General features: G+C 47.9%; 2 non-coding genes across 2 annotated transcripts; both read right to left on the reverse strand.

The window, feature by feature from the left end:
* Nucleotides 1–4,578: 4,578 nt before the first annotated feature.
* Nucleotides 4,579–4,660, reverse strand: TRNAL-UAG (transfer RNA leucine (anticodon UAG)). The gene has a single exon. It is a non-coding gene; the product is annotated as a tRNA-Leu (tRNA).
* Nucleotides 4,661–4,884: 224 nt separating this feature from the next.
* On the reverse strand, nucleotides 4,885–4,966 carry TRNAL-UAG (transfer RNA leucine (anticodon UAG)). The gene has a single exon. It is a non-coding gene; the product is annotated as a tRNA-Leu (tRNA).
* Nucleotides 4,967–15,903: the final 10,937 nt, after the last annotated feature.

A 15,903-nucleotide genomic window follows, 5' to 3' on the forward strand; every position in this document is an offset into this window, starting at 1 on the left:
TGAAGATTGGCAAGTATAGCTTTATGGGATGTATTATCGAATGCCCTTTTAAGATCTAGGCCAACTATTACCTTTGTGTCGTGTGTATTGAGACCCGAATCAATTATTTGGTGTCTAATCTTAAGCATAATGTCCTGTGTAGACAGTTTCGCTCTGAAGCCTACCATCGTATGAGGAAAGAGCTCATTGTCTTCCATATAATTTGACAGGCGAGTTAGGATGACATGCTCTAATAACTTTCCTATGCAGGACGTCAGGGAAATAGGCCTAAGATTATCAAGATCTAGTTTCTTGCCTGGCTTGGGAATCATTTTGATTGTTGCCGTTTTCCATTGCTTCTGTATCTCACCTTTTTCCCAACACTTGTTCATATATTCGGTGAGAGCTGTGATAGATTTGTCGTCTAAGTTTCTGAGCGTTTTATTCGTGATCCCATTGGGACCCGGGGCTGATGTTGTGCTCAGTTTCATTCGTTCCGATCGTACCTCAGCCTCTAATATGGGTCGGTCTAGGGAATCATTTTCCTTACCTTTGTACGAGCTTAATTGCTCTTTGGTTGCATCCCCAATGTATCTCTGTCTGATTTCTTCAATCAGTTCTTCCTTCGTGCCTTTGTATTTACGGACAAGTCTAATAAAGTTTTGTTGTTGTGCTGTCTTGCTCGCTCCCGAGTCTATCAGACATCTTAACAGGTTCCATGTTTTAGAGAGACTTATTTGTTTTTCCATCGCATCACACTTTTCCTCCAATTGTTGTCTGCACAGTTGCTCCGCGTATTTCTCAATATCTTTACTGAGGGTGGCTATACTTTTTCTAAGGCGTTTGTTGTGTTTTTGTGTTTTCCACCGTTTTTCTAGGCTCTTTTTTGCCTCCCACATATGTAGGAGCTTACTGTCTGTGCTTTCTAGTCCTTCCGTTTTTGGTATGGTCTTAGTTGCGATTTGAATATTTTGCTTAAGGTTCCCTAGCTATTCATCTAAGTCTTCGATTACATCGCATGCTTCCTTCTCTCTGACTTTTCTAAAGCTATCCCAGTCAACCATCCTTAATTCTTTGCCTTCTCTTTTACGTGGACCTGCTTTAAATGTGGTCTCAATTATATAGTGGTCACTGCCCATATTTTCTTGTGTATTAAGCCAATAAGGTTCGATGATATTCTTAGTAAACGTGAGGTCGGGAGACGTGTCTTTGGATACGCTGTTTCCAATCCTAGTTGGGAAAAGGGGGTCGGTTATTAACGTAAGGCCCTCCTGTTGGGCGTCGATCCAGAGGTTTCTACCTTTGATGTTTTCTTTGTCATAACCCCATGCCGGATGCAACGCGTTGAAATCTCCTACTATAACCAATGCTTGATTTTTAGTAATGCTGATCGTTTTTCTCAAAAGTGACCTAAATTTGGTTTTTTGTCTAGGGCGGCTATAGACATTTAATATGAATAGACTTTCACCACTTTTCTGCGATAGAACTAACTCAACAAGAACATGATCGACATCGCAGATTTCTGTATCATGTTCTATCACCGTGAGATTTCTTCGCACTAGGGTTGTTACGGACGTTTTTTCATCAGGGGTACCATAGGATTTGTAATTCGACAATTTAGCCATTCCTCCAGTTTCCTGTAAGGTGATGACGTCTGGTACCTCCTTTCCGTTTAGGAACTGTTGTAAGTTACCCCGTTTCCGGCGATACCCATGACAGTTCCACTGCCAAATTTTATACTGATTATGTCGTGCCATGTCTAGTCGTCCCCTGCGATTTAGATTACTTCGGTCGTAGTCGGCCGGTTGTAGGGTTTAGTAGTAGTTTTAACCGGGCCTGCTCCTATAGACCTCAAATCTGTTTGTGTGTTTTTCACCAGCGTTAGTCGATTTTCCATGCTGTCTATTCTTTGTTTTATTTCTACGAGCTGCATCTGCAATCCTGCGAATTGTTGTTGCATTACCTTAGTAAGTTCTTCGAGCATATTCTCGACTTTCTTTTCCAGGGTTTTTGAGAGGTCTTCATTTTCTACAGGAGATATTTCCTCTGCTCTTCGTTTCGCTGCGTGCACTCCTGACTCCTGTGCAGGCGCTGGAGTTAAAATTCGACTACACGATGCTATGGAGCTACTTGACTCGCGCAGCTGATTTTGCCTAAGTTTAGCGTTCTTTTTCTTTAGTTGCTTTATTTCGTCCCTCTGTTTCGCGTTTTCACGGGTGAGTTGCTCTCGTATTTTCTTAATATAGTTTAGCTCTTGACCTAGGGTGGACCCTTCTGCCACAACCTCAGGCAAACTCCCAGACCAGAGAGACTGCCCTGTTACCTCGCCCACCCAGCTCACAATTTATTGACTGCCCCGACCGCCGCCAGGACCCTCGTGGGACTGTCCTTGAAGTGATGTCGTTGCTCTTGTCTTGGATTTGGCCCGTGACCTGAATCTGTGTTGACGAGTGGACCTTGATCTGGATGTGGATCCGGGTTCGTGTTGAGTCCCTTTTCTTCCCCCTTCGGCGAGTCGCGGAAAGGAGCTGGAACGATCTCTGCATCGTCCCCCTCAGTCCTTGGTGGCGTTGCTATTCTCCTCCGTTGGATTTTTTGGTGAATATTCTTCCCTCCATGCCTGTGTTGCGCTAGTGTTCGACAAAATCTTCATTTCTCTTCGTTCATCGCCTTGTTGTTGTTCCTTTTCCCACCATCTTTTCTTCAAAAGGTACGGGGTCCTAAACCGTTCTTTGCATTTTTTGTCCCCTGTAAGATGACCTTTCCCGCAAAGGCTACACCTAGGGACGCACTGGTGGTTTTCAGTTGGATTGAGCACCCCACAACCACGGCATTTCTTGCTGTCAGGCTGTGGGCAGACATCCGCTCGATGTGCAATTCGACCACAAGTAGTGCATGTTTCATATGGCTTCTTGTATAGGAAGCACATACATTCGGCACCACGGTAGTATACAAAATACGGCACAAACAACCCTTCGAAAACAATGACCACTGAGTCCGTAAGTTCCATACGTCGTGCATGTAGAATCGTCGGGTTCCTCTGATTGACCAAGCTTTTTTCTATGTCTTCTTGATTATCATACTTCGGTATTCCGTGGATAACCCCTTTGGATGTGTTTTCTGGTGCTGTTACATAAGCGGCTGTAGCATAGCTCTTGTCATTGATCATAATTTCCTTGATGTTGCTGTATTCCTTCGCATTGGCCAGACTAGGTGTGCTCATAATCATGGTATTTTGTCGCATGTTGATTCTGAGAGTATCTTCCCCAGCGATGTCAGGCTGTACTTTTGCCGCTCATGGAACACAGTCTCTTATGAGCGCTAGACTCTGTCGCGTCAAGTACAGACCTCCTCCTGGGCGTAATACAACCTTGTAATCGTCTTCTGGTAGTTGCGGTTCTTTTGGCACTGGCCGGCGATGCAAAAAATCCTTAAACCTCCGAGACGCCTCCATGGACGCACCTCCCGCGTTCGTGGCTGGTTCCGCATTTCTCTTGTCTTTTTCCTTCTTGCGTCGTTCATGGGCCACAACCCATCCTTGAGTGTCGTTGTACTCTTGGGAGACAGCGTCTCCCCCTCAACTTCCACAACATCCATTTCGCAGGCTTCGAAAAAGCCGGGGGCCTGGCTTGTCGCCTAGTTGCCAGCGCGTCGATGGCACTGCGTCGGCACTGCGATGGCATAGCTAGGGTGACGTCGTTGTGGAAACTTAAAAGAAGTGTCACGGCTCAAAAAAAGTAGGCCCACCTGGTATATCCTGGCATCGGACGAATCGGGTGATCGTCTGGCGACAGCTGTGCTGGTCTTGAATCCCGTGGTTGTCCTTATTCAGCCGCGAAAGTGAAAAAAAAATTCCGCCATATCCACGAAGTGAATGATGATGAGTGGGCGAAGCTTCGGAGGTAAACCTGGTAAACCATGAATCCTCTGTACATTTTGCCCCCTTGATTTTATTACATCGCTCCCCCTAGCGTACGTCGCCGCACTAAATCGAACGATTGCCTTCAACCAATGACACGCGCCATATGTGACACCATTCCTATTTTATAAGATCTCGCGTCTTTCATCAACTACAAGTACCGCTTTCTAGTTTATAACATCTTGCATCTTTTCATCATCAGCTACAAGTACCACCATCTAGTAAACACTACAAGAACTAAACGAGAGGTGGCTACATACAGGAGACGGTACCGCCATCTAGTGAACACTGCAAGAACTAAACTAGAGGTGGCTACATACAGGGGACGCTACCGCCATCTAGTGAACACTGCAAGAACTAAACTAGAGGTGGCTACAAACAGGCTACTGGGGACGCACAGCCCACGCCCTAAGGAGCTGCGCCCCTAAAACTGGCAGAGCCCATTCGAGAGGCGTCCGAGTGGCTCAGCCCCCTAGCGGCCAACCCTAGCCTTTTTCAAGGAACGTTTTTTTAAAAGGAAAAGTATGGCAGCGGTAGGATTCAAACCCACGCCCCCGAAGAGACTGGTGCCTAAAACAAGCGCCTAGGACCACTCGGCCACGCTACCGACAGTTTAACTAACGCGTGCTCCGTTTATTCATAGCCTTTTTCAAGGAACGCATTTTGTAAAGGCAAAAGTGTGGCAGCGGTGGGATTCGAACCCACGCCCCCGAAGAGACTGGTGCCTAAAACCAGCGCCTTAGACCACTCGGCCACGCTACCAACAGTTTAACTAACGCATGCTCCGGTTAATCATAGCCTTTTTCAAGGAACGCATTTTGTAAAGGCAAAAGTGTGACAATGGTGGGATTCGAACTCACGCCCCCGAAGGGACTGGTGCCTTAAACCAGCGCCTTAGACCACTCGGCCACCGAACCTACAATTTTGCGCGTGCTCCGCTTAATCATAGCCTTTTTCAAGGAACGTATTTTTTAAAAGGAAAAGTGTGGCAGCGGTGGGATTCAAGCCCACGCCCCCGAAAAGACTGGTGCCTAAAACCAGCGCCTTAGACCACTCGGCTACGCTACCGACAGTTTAACTAACGCATGCTCTGGTTAATCATAGCCTTTCTAGAGAAACGCATTTTGTAAAGGCAAAAGTGTGGCAGCGGTGGGATTCGAACCCACGCCCACGAAGAGACTGGTGCCTAAATCCAGTGCCTTAGACCACTCGGACACGCTACCTTTTTTTTATTGCCTTGTATATCATGACTGTTCACATTTTACATATTTACATATTGGTCCAAATTCAAGTGCGTCACAAAATACACCCACAGAATTCATTGAGGTACCATCAGCTCTTGGCTGACTATTAATCAATACTTGGGCATTCGTAACAATCGCTCAATGCACCCAATCCATGATGATGGATTGGGTGCAGTGGCACTCCTAAATACTTCACTGGTGTTTTCTGCCATCCATCATCATGCAACCATACCAACAAGCCCAAATCGCCACCCTCATTGGCACCCAATCCAGTCTGGCACATCCTCTTGTCTTTTCTGCATTTCAAGAAAATGGCACACAGATTTGCAAAAATATTGGCGCACAGCTAGCGCTTCTACATTCGCGTTTTCAAAGGCACATCGGATTTTGCATATACTGTGCAGGCCCAGAAGCATGATAAGATCATAAGGTACACCTGCCTCGTTTTTAACCCAAAGAAAACGGATGCCATGTGAACTTAACGGTAATTCTTTTTTCAAGGTTCTCTGCAGTATGCTCCAGAAAAAGACCCCGCTCCAGCAATCTCTAAATACGTGTTCAATTGTTTCCGGTTTATTACACAAGTGGCAATTTGTGCTCCATGGCACGAATATTCCCTTATCCTGTAACCACGTTTTAACTGGTAAGGTACCACTATGTAATTTAAAGAAAAACGTTTTGACCCCTGGCGCTACAAGCATTCTTTTAACACGTTTCAGAACATCCTGTTCTGGGCCTGCACAATATAGCTGACGGTACAATGGAACAGGCAGTAAAACATCAACAAGGTCTCTATACTATTTTTTACGTGGTACTTAAGCCAGATACTCTAACGAAAATCTCACTGACAAAAAGCGGAAAGACGAAACAACTTTTTTTAAATACCCTTGTATTGGTCCTTGCATATTTGATGATGATACGAGAAATCCCGGCAGCACTCTAGATAACCTTAGTTGTATAACGGTTCTCAAAAAGGGGTCATCTACATCACGCAGAAAAAGGAAACGATTGACAAGTTGTCTTATGTACAAATGAACTAATCCGAGCCCGCCAGCTCTAACTTTTCTGAACAGGTTTGTGTGGCTTGATCTTTCCCATACAGAGCTCCATACGAAAATTGCAAATACTCTGTGTATTTTCTGTACACTTATTCTACTGCAGTGCAAAACCTGCACTACTTACCACAGCTTGCTCACCAGAAACAAGTTGCACGTTGTGGCCCGTGCGAATATCGAAATACCCCAACCTTTTCAATTTTCTATTTCATTGCGCAATGCCTGTGTTTCTTTTTTCCAATACGGTTCACTGTCGTGATAGAACTCCAGTGGCACTCCTAAATACTTCACTGGTGTTTTCTGCCATTTAATGTTTAGAAAATGACGTCTGTTACAAAGCAGTAACGAAGTCCTTGGGCCGGATGCCCCAAGCGTGCCTTCCCGTCATCTCGGACATTCTGTGTGGGGGCGGGTTGTCCGCTGCACCGGCTCTGTTTGTCTCGGCTGTGCGCTTTGCCTGCGGGGCATTGGCTACGGGCGGGCCCCTCTGGAATGTGCGGAAGGCCGGTTGTGTGCTACAGGAGGGACTGCCGTCAATTTCTCCTGCGTGGTCGCTTCCGAGTCCCCGCGCGTGTGCCACGTGCACCTGCCACGTGTGTGAAGGGACACTTGTGTTGTGCTCTCCATGAGTGGTTGGTTCCCCGAAGAGACATTCCGCCGATATCTTCGGAACTACACGGCGAGGCAGCGGGAGCAGCCCGCGAGAAGAGTCGTCGTTCGGACGTTACTGTCCAACATGTTGCAAATAAACGTCTTGTTAAGTTTTCCTTTACGCCTGTCCCTCTGCCTCGGCTCTCGAGAGTTCTGAACGTCCCCGTGGCCTGCGGAATGACGACCACCACCCAGCTCCACGCTACCTACTGGGTCCGCTGCAGCCACCGACGCGGCTCGTAACAACTGGATAGCAGCGACGGGATTCTGCTCACGCCAAGTCGCAACAAGCTCGGACCAGCATCGGAATCGTCTCCGCTGAGATCATGGCTGCAGAGTGCGGTGAGTGCTTGACTTTTCTTCACTGAGATTTTACCAGGCTTTATCTAGAGTTTTGTAGAAAAGGTGGTAAATTTGGATAACTACTCTACGTTGACCTGTGCATGGGAACGTAGCGTCCTAGTAGTAGTGAAGTTAGCAGCACTTGTAGCAACCATAAATCTGGAGGCACTGAAAAAACCGCTTTTCCAAGAGTTAGCTAAAAGTTTGGGTTTGGATGTTCGTGAACAAATGAGAAAGCCAGAGATTATCGAGGCTATTGAGAACCTTAACGCAGACGACGACGAGCTCTCAGAGTGTCTAGAGCTGATAGACGAACATGAAAGACGTAAAGCTGAAGAGAAAGAGAGAAATGAGAGGCTCATACGCGAAGCAGCAGAAAGGGATCTTGAGATGAAGCGCCTTGAAATCGAGCTGCTCAAGGCTCGAGGTAGTAGTGAAGGTAGCGAAGCGTCTAGCGGAGTAGAACGGAAGTCGTTCAGGATGAAAGACCTAATGCAACTTTATCACTCCAGAGAGGAGATGGGTTTGTTCTTGGTAAATTTCGAGCGCACATGCGAGAAGGCGCGTGTTACCAAAACGATGTGGCTGCAGTGCTTGCTTACCCTACTACCCTGTGAGGCTGCCGAGGTAATTGCCCGCTTGACAAAAGAGGAAGCAGATGATTACGACCAAGTTAAGTCGAGCCTGCTAAAGAAATATAGATTGTCAGCAGAAGCATTCAGGCAGAAGTTCTGGAACGCTGTAAAGCAGAAAGACGAGTCATATATTGATTTCGCATACAAGTTAATGTCTAATATGAGGGAGTGGCTCAAAGAGGCTAAAGCGTTCGAGCGTAAAGAAAAAAATCGTGGAGTGTTTCAGACTCGAGCAGTTTTACCGTCGTTTGCCCGAAGACGTTAGGCTCTGGGTGCAAGACAGGGAGGAGGTAACCACTGTGTGGAGGGCCGCGGAGCTAGCGGAGGATTTTGTTTCGTGCCACGCGCTTGATAGAAGAAAAATTCCCCAGCGGGAGGGCCAAATCAAAAAGGCAACTGGGTGGAGGGGACATTCAGTCCAAGAGAATCGAGAGCGCAACACTGATACCGAAAAGCAACGGGAGGTAAGTATTGAGACCACGGTTGAGGAAAAGCACCAAAACAGTGCGTTTGAAAAGAGGCGACCACTTGTGTGCTATAAATGCCACAAGCCAGGTCACATTGCGGCCGTCTGCAAGAGTCCAAAAGTTGTTTGCTTCTTAGTCGACAGTGAGGGTGAAAACATGCGACTGCTGGAGCCATATATCAGAGAGCTGATAGTAAATGGAAAAGAGTGTCGCGTGCTGCGGGATTCGGCAGCGACAATGGACGTGGTCCATCCCTCGTATGTTGAAGCTGAACATTTCACAGGAGAGTGCGCTTGGATTAAACAAGCAGCGGAGCCATCATGCGTATGCCTTCCGATTGCTAAGGTATGCATCGAGGGCCCCTTTGGCGCATTGCACACAGAGGCTGCGGTATCTGCTTATTTGCCAAAGCAGTATGCATACTTGTTTTCAAACAGATCCGATTGGTTACTAAAACAGAAGAACCTAGCGTACGGGGATGGGGTTGTGTGCGCGCTCACTCGCTCAAAGGCGTGAGAACTCGCAACTAGAGCCGCACCGCTCGATGTTCCCTCGAGAATCACCGAGAAAGCCGGAGATGGAGAGCCCACGAACACGGTAGACACGATCACAACAAGCACTGATCAAGTGAGCGATGAAGGCGCGGATGAAAACGAGGAAGACCCTCTTGAATCTGGAAGTGTGTGTGAGGAAATGATTACTCCTGCATCTAGTAGCCTGCAGACTTTGCTGAGAGTGGATCGATCGTCCCTTATAGAGCAGCAAAGAGCAGACCCCACTCTTCGAAATATAGGGAGTCAGACTAATGAGGGTATTTCAAAGAAAAACGTGATGTATAAGAACAGGGTCGGGATACTTTATCGTAAGTATCTAGATCGCAGACGGGTGCAGTTTGATCAGTTAGTGGTACCGGAACGTTACCGCCATGATCTTTTACACTTAGCTCACGGTAGCTCATGGTCGGGTCACTTGGGGGCCAAAAATACGAAGGATCGCCTGCTGCAGGAATACTATTGGCCGGGTTGTTTCCGGGAAATAGAGAATTTTGTCAGAACCTGTGACACCTGTCAGCGTGTAGGAAAACCAGGGGATAAGGTTCGTGCCCCAATGAAGCTTGTGCCAGTGATCACTGAGCCCTTTCGACGACTCGTGATCGACACAGTAGGGCCTCTTCCAACAACAACATCCAGTTACCATCATGTCTTAACAGTAATTTGTCCCGCGACCAAGTTTCCTGAGGCAGTGCCTTTAAAGGAACTGAGCTCGGTAGAAGTGGTAAACGCGCTGTTGTCTATTTTCGCACGCGTTGGTTTTCCCGCTGAAATACAGTCCGATCAAGGGACCGTTTTTACGAGTGCACTGACTACAACTTTCTTAGAGAAATGTGGAATTCGAATAATCCACAGCTCGGTGTATCACCCCCCGTCAAACCCAATAGAAAAGTTACACTCGGTAATGAAACGCGTCCTTCGAGCACTCTGTTTCGAGCGCAAAGTCGACTGGGATGTGTGCTTGCCAGCAACCATGTTTGCGCTAAGGACTGCACCTCATGAAGCCACGGGATTTACCCCGGCAGAATTGGTCGACGGTCACTCTCTGCGATCCCCACTCCGTATTCTTCGGGAGTCATGGGAAGGGCGAGCGGAGGACCCTACGGTGATTGAATATGTGCTAACTCTGCTAGAAAGGTTGCATAGAGCACAGTAGCTGGCAGGGGATGAAATGAGCAAGGCACAGGTCCGGGCCAAACGCTACTACGACAGGTCGGCAAGATCACGCCGATTTGAAGCTGGAGATCAAGTAATGCGGCTGAAACCTTCACCAATGAATAAGCTAGATGTCCAATGGGAAGGTCCGGCGGAAGTCGTTCAAAGGCTGTCCGACACAAACTAACTGGTAAGGATGCCAGGTTGACGTAAGACGCAGCTGATCTACCACAGCAATCTGCTCAAACTGTATCGAGAGAGAGATGTTGTCGTAAACATGGCGGTAAACGTGCCCGAAGAGCCACCACTAGATTTCCCCTTTTCGGGAGCGGAAAGAAAGGAGGATAACGCTGGTCAAACGCTCAAGGCCATGGTTGAGGTAGCTGAGCTCACAGCTAACGAGAAGCGTGACCTAGAAAGCCTCCTGATAGAATATGAGGACATGTTCTCGGAGAAACCAGGCCGAACAAATTTGGTAGTGCATGACATAGTGCTTACGGCCACTCAGCCCGTGCGGTCAAAGGCGTATCGAGTGTCGCCGCGTCAGCGTGCCATTATTGAGACCGAGATTAAAAGAATGCTCGAGCTCGATGTGATTGAAGCTTGTGAAAGCGATTATACCTCTCCGTTTATATTAGTGGAGGTTCCTGGGAAAGATCCGCGACCATGCGTTGATCACCGGAGGTTAAATCACATAACGAAGGATCAGACCTACCCCATACCAAATATAGAGGAAAGAATTGAGGCAGCAAGCAGTGCTAAGTACATCTCTACCTTCGACCTCGTTCGGGGTTATTGGCAGGTGCCTTTGACCGAAAGGGCCAGCAGATATGCGGCGTTTATTTCTCCCATAGGAACATACCGCCCTAAGGTGTTGAGCTTCGGCTTAAAGAATGCCCCCTACTGTTTCTCGGCTCTCATGGACAAGGTATTGCGGGGTTTAGAGGGGTTTGCCCTACCTTATCTGGATGATGTAGCAGTATTTTCAGGGTCATGGTCCGAACATCTCACCCACTTGCGAACAGTGCTTCAACGTTTCCGCGAAGCAGGTCTGACCGTGAAGGCTCGGAAGTGCCAACTTGGCTGAGCAGAGGTTACTTACCTGGGTCACATAGTGGGGCAAGGCCACCGCAGACCTTCCGATGTCAAAGTGGCGGCAGTTAATAATTTGCCGCAGCCCCGGACAAAGACAGATGTGCGGTCGTTCCTGGGATTGGCAGGGTACTACCAGCATTACATTCCCCGTTATTCAGAGCTTGCCAGCCCGCTTACTGACGCTCTTAGGAAAACCGAACCTCAAATTCTGGAGTGGGATGAGAAGAAAGCGAGGGCATTCTTAGCGCTGAAAAATGCGCTCATGAGCCAACCTGTACTTCAAGCCCGCGACTACGCTAGACCCTTCGTGGTTCAGTGCCATGCAAGTGACCGCGGCATGGGCGTAGTATTGTGTCAGAGAAACGACGCAGGAGAGGAACATCCCGTGCTATATGCAAGCCACAAACTAACTGTAAGGGAGGAAGCCTATAGCGCTTCAGAGAAAGAATGCGCCTGTGTTGTATGGGCGGTTCAGAAGCTCGCATGCTATCTCGCGGGATCAGAGTTTATTATCGAGACGGACCACTGTCCCCTCACGTGGTTGCAAACGATGTCGCCTAAGAACGGCCGGCTACTTCGCTGAAGCTTGCTATTGCAACAATACTCTTTCGAAATTCGTTACAAGAGAGGCAAATTGAATGGCAACGCTGACGGCTTAAGTCGTTGTTTCTAGGGATCTTGATGGCGTCAGGTAATCTGGCTTGGATATTTAGGTTCCATTTTTTTTGTGTGTGTGCCAGGTTTACAATTGCTTTTTTGTATTTGTGCTTTATCATGACACGTGTTTGTGAATTTGAGCAGCCTATTTCAGGTTGGGTTGTTAGAATTGCTGCTGCTATTGTAATGAAGAACAGGTCGTTTTGGATGAATTAAAAGCCTGGTGGGTCTCAGGAAGAGAGTATGGGTGCTTGCCTGCTTGGCAGTGGTGTTTCTCGCGTGGTGGACACATGTGCTGTCTTTCAAGAAGGAATGTTGCCCTGCAGAGCGGGAGCCTTTCTCCAATTTTGGACGACGCTACCAGAGGCTGCAGATCACCAGGGTGCCAGAGGATTGCAGCAGAGCCGCATCGAGGTGTCCACGGCTTCAGAACACCAGCATTGTCTTCATCGACCTCTCCCCACAAAGGTGGATGACCTTCGTACGTCGAGGTCTCGGCCGGCCGCCGGGGAAGCTGTTACAAAGCAGTAACGAAGTCCTTGGGCCGGATGCCCCAAGCGTGCCTTCCCGTCATCTCGGACATTCTGTGTGGGGGCGGGTTGTCACCTGCACCGGCTCTGTTTGTCTCGGCTGTGCGCTTTGCCTGCGGGGCAGTGGCTACGGGCGGGCCCCTCTGGAATGTGCGGAAGGCCGGTTGTGTGCTACAGGAGGGACTGCCGTGAATTTCTCCTGCGTGGTCGCTTCCGAGTCCCCGCGCGTGTGCCATGTGCACCTGCACGTGTGTGAAGGGACACTTGTGTTGTGCTCTCCATGTGTGGTTGGTTCCCCGAAGAGACATTCCGCCGATATCTTCTGAACTGCACGGCGAGGCAGCGGGAGCAGCCCGCGAGAAGAAAACAGGAGAGTGTCGCGAGAAGAGTCGTCGTTCGGACGTTACTGTCCAACATGTTGCAAATAAACGTCTTGTTAAGTTTTCCTTTACGCCTGTCCCTCTGCCTCGGCTCTCGAGAGTTCTGAACGTCCCCGTGGCCTGCGGAATGACGACCACCACCCAGCTCCATGCTACCTACTGGGTCCGCTGCGGCCACCGACGCGGCTCGTAACACGTCCCATTCCCCATGCCAGAAGCCAAGGCACTTATCCCAGTTCACGGCACTACCACTCGCCTGGCAAAAAGTTTTCACGGCATTTACAGCATGCATTATACTCTCATAATTTGTACAGAAAACTGCAATGTCGTCTGCGTATGCAAGGAGGCTAACCTCAGCTTCATGCAATTTAAAGCCGCTTATTGCAAGGTTATTAATTACACTTAAACAGAAAGGTTCAATAAAAATAGCAAAAAGCAGGGGCGATAGTGGACACCCCTGTCTCACTGACCGCAGCACAGGTATAGGCTCACCCGCAGTCTTATTTATTACCAATCTCGTCGTGCATCCAGTGTAAGCCATGCGCAATCCTTCGCTAATTAAACTCCCTACGTTAATGTGCTCAAGTAATGAAAGGAGCACGTCGTGCGGCACGCGATCAAATGCCTTTTTGAGGTCAATTTGAAGCATGGCAACATTGAGATGCATAGCGTCACAACTTTCTAGGATTGATCGTGCTATGTTTATGCTGGTCATTATTTTCCTTCCCTTTATGCGACAAGTTTGGTGGGGCCCAATCAGTTTTGTCATAACTGTCTGGAATCTTCTGGCCAATATTTTCATCAATATTTTATTGTCAACATTAGTTAGGCTAATTGGTCTATATGCAGTAACACTTCTTAACTTCGCGGGATCTTCTGTTTTAGGTATTAAGACCGTGTGGGCTGACAAAAACGATGAGGGAAGTTGTTTACACTTGAAAGCCTCGTTAAATACCTCCCTCAAAATAGGTGAAACTACGTGTTTGAATTCCTTGTACACTGCAGCGCTAAGGCCATCTGGTCCTGGAGACTTACCATTGTTTAACTTATCAATTGCTTTTTCAACTTCCCGCTCTGTTATAGGCAATCCTAAAATTTCCTTTCTTTCATCATCAAGTCTTGGCATTAATGAAATGAAATCGCTATTGAAACGTTCTGCGTGTACACTGGTTGGGGTGAATAACTCTTTGAAATATTCGAAAAAAGCACCAGATATCGCTTCTTTCGTATGGCACCTTGTTCCTTTATATTCTATTTCTCTTATTTCATTCTTACAGGCATGTCTCTTCTCAGCTCCAAGAGCTCGTTTTGTTGGCATTTCTCCCGCTACCAAGTTTTCTGCTCAAGCTCGAATCAATGCTCCACGATAACATTCTTGGTCTATCAACTCTAGCTTCTGCTTAGTTATGTTTATCTCCTCTGAAAATGTTCCGGCCTGAGTACATTATTCCGCTACTAACTTTTGCAAGTTTTCACGCAAGCGCACTTCAAGTTCTTCTTCAGCATGTCTTAGGATACTTGCTCTCTCAAGTGCTTTCAGTTTAATGGTCTGTTTAAATGTTCCCCACTTATGTCCCCAGGATTCAAGTGTTCTATTTGCTAAGTCTTCTATGCCCTCTAGAAAAATCCTATTAAACTCTTCATGCTTCAGTAGCTTTACATTAAATTTCCAGAGGTACCAAGAGAAATGTTTGTTATTCCTTTTATGTTTACCCATTGAGAATGAAACCGAACAATGATCACTAAACGTAACAAGTGTAACTCTGTAATCATGGCACGAAGGAATGATTTCGGAAGACACATATACTCTGTCAAGTCTAGCATGGCTTGAACGCTGAAAGTGGGTAAACATAACCCCTTTTCCACTGCAAAGACATTCACCCACGTCCTCTAGCTGAGCTTTCGCCACCATATCGATTAGAACGGCAGTGCTTAAATCTCTGTATGGCCTTGAACTTGATTTATCTATACTAGAACAAACGCAGTTGAAATCACCAGCCAAAATTAGTTTACGTTCACATTTCAAATACACATCAAGTTTTTCAAAAAACTTCTTTCGATCTTGAATCACAGTGGGTGCGTACACACAGATTACTCTCCATTTTTTTCTTGGTAGGGATAAATCACATACAATAAAACGACCCGCCTTGCAGGTAGTTACAGACTCAACTTTCGCATTAAGGCTCTGCCGAATTAACAAGAGGCAACCTACAGATGTACCCACCGCGTGACAAACGCACACATCAAACAGTCTCGTGAAAGGCTGCACCATTCGCTCAGCGTGCTCATCACTTTCTACTTTAGTTTCCTGTACAGCGACAATGTCTATATCTTGTTCTATAATCAGGCGGTAAAGCTGGTTTTGCCGCCGTTTGTCAGAAAGCCCACGTACATTTAGCGTCGCCAATGTAATCGTCGCCATCGCGATGAGAGAAAACCGAGCGAAAGACGCTTACCTTACCAACACCTATACCACTGTCCGGCCGACCCTCAAGGCGTCGTCCCGTCGCCGCCGCGTGAAAGTGACGATGAACGCAGGCGGCCAGCACCCCGAGACTTTTTGGAGCCAGCCACTCGTCACTGCCCTTGATCTTCCTGGGTCAGACACTGCTGGGACGCCGCGTCTCCCTCATTCAGGCGTCGCTTTCTGGCGTAGATTCGACTGTATCCATGTCCGAAGTAGCGTCGGACCCGATGACTGGTTCAGCCTTGTGCTGGGTATCCATTTGAGTCGAACGCCGTTGCGTTGCAGTGCCCATAACCGTATTTTCATCTGTGTCTTTCTTAGGTGTTTCCATCTTTCTCTCGCTGGTCGCCACTGCATGAGATGCCTCCACTCCTGCCTTCGACGCCGCGGCCCTCTCTGCTTCCTCTTCATCCATGAGCAATTCACTGTGGTCGGCATTTGTATCTTGACTTGCTGCACTGGCATAGGAACGAGTACAGTCCCCCTGCTCATGCCCAAAAGCGCGACAACCAGTGCACCTGGGCACCCTGCAGTCGCGACGAATGTGTCCCGTGTTCCGGCAACGCAGGCACAGCGGCGCTCTTCCTGGCACGACCACCAGTGCCATGCCGCTCCCGAGACCCATCTGGTGGGGTATGCGATTGATAGTAACGCCTTCTTTAGGTAGTAGCCGAAGGAATCTTGTGGTTGACTCAACTCCTTCGAAGTCTTCGTCTCTCCACTTGTCGCTGATAACTTCTTTCACTTCACCGTACTCCCGGAAAGCACGCCGTACA

This window comes from Rhipicephalus microplus, chromosome 2 (genome assembly GCF_043290135.1).
Source record: "Rhipicephalus microplus isolate Deutch F79 chromosome 2, USDA_Rmic, whole genome shotgun sequence".
NCBI classification, from domain to species: domain Eukaryota; kingdom Metazoa; phylum Arthropoda; class Arachnida; order Ixodida; family Ixodidae; genus Rhipicephalus; species Rhipicephalus microplus.